The following is a 7017-nucleotide window of genomic DNA, read 5'->3' on the forward strand; positions in this document are numbered from 1 at the left end:
AACTCTTGGGCGGCTAAAATGGCAGAATATCAGCCTAGAAGTCTGGCAGGCTGCTTGCCACCACAAGAGATAGGGCTGCCTGAATACGAAGCTATCACACCAGAAGCAAAAGGAGGAGAGATGGAGATAATTCCTGACCATTAAGCTGCTGGATCCAGCTTTGCCTGCATTCCATATACCCCAGCCCCGCTCAGTTATGTGGACCAATAAACCCCCTTCTCCTCCCATACTTTTGTTTTTAAGTGGTCAGCATTAGTGTATTTTTTTTTAAGATTTTATTTATTTGACAGAGAGAGAGACAGCGAGAGAGGGAACACAAGCAGGGGGAGTGGGAGAGGGAGAAGCAGGCTTCCCGCTGAGCAGGGAGCCTGACACGGGGCTCGATCCCAGGACTCTGGGATGCTGACCTGAGCCAAAGGCAGATGCCTAATGACTGAGCCACCCAGGCACCCCTAATTTGTGCATTTTTAAAAAAGATTTTATTTATTTATTTGTCAGAGAGAGAGAGGGAGAGGGAACACAAGCAGGGGGAGTGGCAGGCAGAGCGAGAAGCAGGCTCCCCGCTGAGCAAGGAGCCCAATGCGGGGCTCGATCCCAGGACCCTGGGATCATGACCTGAGCCAAAGACAGACACTTAACCACCTGAGCCACCCAGGCGCCCCTAACTTAATTTTTTTGAACTAATTTTAGACTTAGAGAAAAGTTGCAAAATTAATACAGAGTTCCTTGGGGCTCCTGGGTGGCTCAGTCAGTTAAGCGTCTGCCTTCAGCTCAGGTCTTGATCTCAGAGTCCTGGGATCAAGCCCCACATCGGGATCCCTGCTCAGCGGGGAGTCTGCTTCTCCCTCTTCCTCTGTGATCTCTCTCCCTCTCTCACTCTCTCTCAAATAAATAAATAATAAAAATCTTTAAAAAAATAATAATACAGAGTTCCAGTATACCCTTTACCCAGCTTCCCCTTATATAAACATCTTACTTTATTGTGGTACAATTAAAACCAAAAAATTGACACTGGTACATGACTATTAACTAAGCCACAGACCTCATTTGAATTTCACCAGTTTTCCCACCCATTCCCTTTTTCTGTTCCAGGTGTTCTCTCCAGGATTCCATTGCATTTAGTTATCTTTCCTTAGTCTTCTCAATCTATGACATACTTTTTAAAGCCATTTTAAGTTCGGTTTCACTGTCTTGCTAATCCCAAGAGTCATGATGATGTCCAAGAACAATCAGTGGGGGGAAAACAAGTGGACCCCAACCAATAAATGACATTAAATACAATATTTGCAGAGCTCTAGGGAGGGGATAACCACTTCTAGCCAAGACTAAAGAGGAGTTTAACACATACAGTGATATCTGAGCTTGACTATAGACCTGGGATAGCTTTTACACCTGGCCTGTGACGCTCCTCCCCGGGAAGTTGGCATCAAGAAAAGAGAAGTTACTTACTCAAGGTAAGTAAGGAAGTTGTAGTGAAGAAGTCAGGGATGGAGCTGGACTTGAAGTCACGTGTATTGATTCCTACCTGGGATATCCAGGTGGAGCGGGCAGGCCTGAGCTGCCCCATCTCAGCTTCTTGCTCCAGCCTCTGGGGATCAGATTTGAGCCCAGGATGGGCAAGGACCAGACCTGTAGCAATTCCCATTCTGAGAAGTATGGCCCAGGCTTCTGCTTGTCCATCATCTTTTATCTCCTGGGGCAGCTAGGAGAGGGAAGGCCCAGCCCCAGATAAAGATCCGCCCAAGACTCTGGGGTCCCATGTTCAATTCAAGAAAAAGGAGAGAAGGGGAAGAGACAGGGGGAATTGGTCTTAGGGTCCCCTCATAAACCTCAAGGGGTGCTTGGCTGAACCCAGCCCAGAGACATAGTACAGGGTGGAGATATGCAATGTCAGCACCAGACAACTCAGAGATCATGTAGGCAACCCCCTCATTTTACAGATGGGGAGACTGAGGCCCAGGGCATCTCTAGGACTGTCATTCCTTCCCTCCTGGCAGTTCTGCCCACACAGGTTTGGGGTTGAGGGAGATGGAGCATTTCCTCTCTTATGGGTCCCTGGAGTCAAGCCAGTAAGATAGGGGGACTCCCTCCTGCAATCCAGGAGTCTGGGTTCCTGCTCACCTCTCCAAATCCTTGAGAACTCTGAAAAGCAGGGGGGAATAGGAATGCCCAACTGAGTGGGTGTATTCATCCTAACACTTATTAGGGAGGTGGGAGGCTTTAAATAGGCTAATTATGTAGGCTAGGTCTCAGCCTTGATAAACCTCCCTTCATACTTCATTAGCATCTTTACCCAGGAGCCCTAAAGATGGGAAAATTGAGATGCTCAGGAGTGTCACCAGGGCAGCCCTGAGGTTGGGAAGCATGTAACAGGAGCCTGCTAGGGAAAGGGGAAGAGGATCTATGGAAGCTAAGTTGCAGGTTTTGAGGCTGCTGGGACTGGTTAGTCAGTAGGCCCACGGACAAATTGGTCGCAAGCACCCATGCTGACCAGTAGGCACTCAGCTCCCGACCATGAAGAGGATAGGAGAGAAAGGGCCAGGGTAGGGTACAGACTGGTACCTCTCCAAGGTCAGCCTGGGTCTCAGCCAGGCGTTGTGGGAATGATCTGAAGCTCTGGATACAAGAGTCAAAGCATACAGTTCACAAAAGGGATATCTATAAGGAAAGCCCACATATTATAAATAATGATGGGGATCAAAGGTGAAACCCTGCGTTGCTAGCAACACTCCCTCCTTAGCATCCTGTGGAGCCCTCAAAAGGACTGCTTGGTACTCTATACATGTGATTCATCCATTCAACCAGCAAATGTGCATGAAGCACTTACTATGCTTCAGGCTTTGGGAAGATGCCGGGGATTCCCAGATAAATAAGGTATGGCCCTTGCTTTTAAGAAGTCCCCCAGTCTAGGGGCACCTGGGGGGCTCAGTCGGTTAAGCCTCTGCCTTCAGCTCAGGTCATGATCCCAGGGTCGGGCTCTCTGCTCCGCGGGGAGTCTCCTTCTCCCTCTCCCTCTGCCTGCCGCTCCCCCCTCTTGTGCTCTCTCTCTCTCTCTGTCAAATGAGTAAATAAAATCTTAAAAAAGAAGAAGAAGAAGAGGGGCGCCTGGGTGGCTCAGTCGTTAAGTGTCTGCCTTCGGTTCAGGTCATGGTCCCAGGGTCCTGGGATCGAGTCCCACATCGAGTCCCACATTGGGCTCCCTGCTCGGCAGGAAGCCTGCTTCTCCCTCTCCCACTCCCCCTGCTTGTGTTCCTGCTCTCGCTATCTCTCTCTCTGTCAAATAAATAAATAAAATCTTAAAAAAAAAAAAATAAGAAGAAGAAGACCCCAGTCTAGCAGCCACCTGAGTTCTCACCTGAGAACCAGACATGCCAGCATGGCCAAAACAGACTCAGTTTATGCCCATTATCCCAATGCCATTATTAATTAGTGTCCGCCTTCAAAAGTGTCTTGCTTTGGCGGACATAGTCACCTTATCCATGGCACAATGTACAGGCACTGGTGGGAATAGTTGTGGAAAGTGGTGGTTGTAGTTGCTCTTAAGACCATGATGAAGAGGGGCACCTGGGTGGCTCAGTTGGCTAAGCAACTGCCTTGGGCTCAGGTCATGATCTTGGAGTCCTGGATCCCCGCATGGAGCCCCCCCCATCAAGTCCCTCATCAGGCTCCCTGCTCAGTGGGGAGCCTGCTTCTCCCTCTCCCCCTGTCCCTTCCCTGCTCCTCCCCTGCTCCTCCCCTCCTTCTCCTCTGCTGGTACTCTCTCTCTCTCAAATAAATAGAATCTCTCTCTCTCTTTTTTAAAGACCATGATGAGGAGACATTGGTGGAGGCAGCTTGAAAGCAAAAAACTGTCTGCTTAATATGTTACTGGAGGTCAGACCACCAGACTACAGAGAAAGTGGCCAGAGGATGACGCTCTTTGTGTGTATCTGTTTCCCTGTTACCAGGCTTGCTGCTCCTAGTGTTAAAACTCAGCTATGTCGGGGCGCCTGGGTGGCTCAGTCGTTAAGCGTCTGCCTTCGGCTCAGGTCATGATCTCAGGGTCCTGGAATCGAGCCCCACGTCGGGCTCCCTGCTCAGCCAGGAGCCTGCTTCTCCCTCTCCCACTCCCCCTGCTTGTGTTCCCTCTCTCGCTGTCTCTCTCTCTCTCTCTGTGTCAAATAAATAAATAAGAATTAAAAAAAAAAAAAGAAAAAACTCAGCTATGTTTCGGGCGCCTGGGTGGCTCAGTTGGTTAAGCGACTGCCTTCAACTCAGGTCAGGATCCCGGAGTCCTGGAATCGAGTCCCACATCGGGCTCCCGGCTTAACGGGGAGTCTGCTTCTCTCTCTGACCCTCTCCCCTCTCATGCTGTTTCTCTCTCTCTCTCTCAAATAAATAAATAAAATCTTAAAAAAAAAAAACTCAGCTATGTTTCTGGTTATGAGTAACGTTACCAACATGGAGGGGGCTTCTACCTTCAGCTACATTGGACTAGGTACAATTCTCCACATTCCTTGAGTTTCATGGATACAAAATACCCATCGTTAGGAGCCTGGTTAAAAGAATTATGGTACCACCACACAATGGAATATAATCCAGCCATAAAACGGAATGAGAAAGCTCTTTGTGTACTGATAGGTAACAATCTCCAGAATGTATTGTTAAGTAAAATATCAGGGGAGGGGCGCCTGGGTGGCTCAGTTGGTTAAGTGTCTGCCTTCGGCTCAGCTCATGATCCCGGGACCCTAGGATCCAGCCCCGCATCACATCAGGCTCCCTGCTCATCAGAAGCCTACTTCTCCCTCTGCTTGTGCTCTCTTTCAAATAAATAAATAAAATCTTAAAAGAAAAAAAAATCAGGGTAAGGAATAGCAGGTACAGTGTGTTGACATTTGTGTAACGAAAGGGGAAAAATATTTATACACACTCTTATATGCAAAGAGTATAAAAGAACTGGTAACGTTGGTGATCTGGGGAGGGAACCTAGGTGGCTGGGGGCAGGTGAGGGATTTCACCGTATACCCTTTTGTACTTTGTGAAGTTTGAAGCATATGAATGTGTTACCTATTTAAAATTATAGGTAAAATTAAAATATTTAAAAAATAAATAAGTGAGTGAATAAATTCCCAGAGTCCTTCCTTCTGTGTCTGCCCATATAATTCCTCTGACTTGCTCATTAAAATCATTCTTACCCTTTGAAGCTCAGTTCAGAGCCACCTCTTTCCAGAAGCCCTCCCTGCTGCCTCCCTGCACACTTAAAACAGCCATCTTTAAAGACTTTTATTCTGTAGCCGTGGACATGAAGTTGCTGTGTGCATTTCACTTCATCCACCAGATTGAAACTTCTCCTGGCAGGGACTGGGTCTGATATCTCTGATCTTCCTGCAGCACTGAGCTTTTTGCAAGCTGTGCTAGAAAGACTGAGATCACACCGAGTTTCACACTATCTAAAGTACTTTGATGACCACTATCTCCTCACAACAGCTAGGTGAGAGGCTAGGCAGATGGGTGTTTTTATTTGACAGATGAAGCTCCTGAGATTTAGTGGAGTGGAAGTAAAGTGACTTGCTCAAGGTTACAAAAAAAGACAAGGTAGAGGTTGCAGGATGCAGATTTCCAACCTAATCAAGTATTAGGTTTATACACCTTCCTGACTGTCTGCCTTCCTTATACACCCAGTAGTCAGGTCTTTTTTTATTTCCAGGCTTCTTGTGCAATGGTCCAAACTCATCTGCCCCTAGTCTAGTTCAGCGTCCCCTTATCCCCCACACAGCAGTCAGAGCATTTTTTTTTTTTAAATTTTATTTATTTTTTTGACAGAGACACAGTGAGAGAGGGAACACAAACAGGGGGAGTGGGAGAGGGAGAACAGGCTTCCTGCGGAGCAAGGAGCCTGATTCGAGCCTTGATCCCAGGACTCTGGGATCATGACCGAAGTGGAAGGCAGATGCTTAACGACTGAGCCACCCAGGCGCCCCCCAGTCAGAGCATTTCTCACCTCCCTTCCTCCTGCTTAAATGCTTAAAGACTTTCACTAGCTCCTCTTCCCAGCACCTGTACTCCAGGACAAAGTCCGCTTTTCTTTGCAATTTTTACGAGGCTCTAGGGCCCGCCCCAGCCCACCTCTGCAGTTTCAGCTTCCCAATTCCCATTCAGATCCTGGCAGATGTCAGGAATAGGCCTTACCCGATTCCCAGGCCTGTGCATGAAAGACCCTCCCTACTCTCTCTGCCTGGGGAATGTCAGCTCACTGGCAAGACCTGCAAAATGTCACCTGGGCAGCATTCTCTCTGACCTCACTTCTCAGTCCCCACCAAAACCCAGACTTCTAAAATAATGAACGACTGGAAAGTGTCCAGGCTGTGGATTTAGCTTGACTCAGCTCTAGTTCTTGCTCTCTGTGTGACTTTGGTCTCAGCTTCCTTCACTGAAAAATGGGGATAATGTGCCAGCCTGGAAGTAAGGACCCATCTGGGGGGGGGGGGCTGTCGAGGCCACTGGTGGGAGAAGCAGGTTGTAGCTCACAGCAAAGTTTGGTGGCTCCATTTCTGACACTGCATCCCCTTTAGCTGCCCTGCACCCCTTCCTCAAGAAGCTAGACGCCCCCCCCCCCCAGCTCCACCCTTTCGAGCCTGGTAAGGAGGGTGCTGTGGGTCACACTGACACCGCAGATTAGAGACCGCGTGGTCATTTGGCAGATTTGCAATAGGAAGCAGAGGGCCACTGGGGGAAGGGACGGTGAGCAATGGCAGTCCTCGAACAGTCTCCACCCAAGGTCAGGGCGCCCGCGGGACCGACTAAGAACGGCAAGGACGTCTCTCCGGAGCCCCGCCCCTCGAGGGGGCCAGAAGCCTCCCTGTACCCTGAGTCACAGTGCGTTCCCTTTAAGGCGTTCGGGAAAGTCACCGCCTTTGGTGGACGGCCAACGAGCGCGGTGCGTTTTGTCCCTCGCGGGCTTCCGTGGGCCGGGCCGGGCGCGAGGGCGGGGCAGGGGAAGCGGCGGTGGGGTCAAAGGTTACAGCGCGCACCACGTGG

This window comes from Halichoerus grypus, chromosome 2 (genome assembly GCF_964656455.1).
Source record: "Halichoerus grypus chromosome 2, mHalGry1.hap1.1, whole genome shotgun sequence".
NCBI classification, from domain to species: Eukaryota; Metazoa; Chordata; class Mammalia; order Carnivora; family Phocidae; genus Halichoerus; species Halichoerus grypus.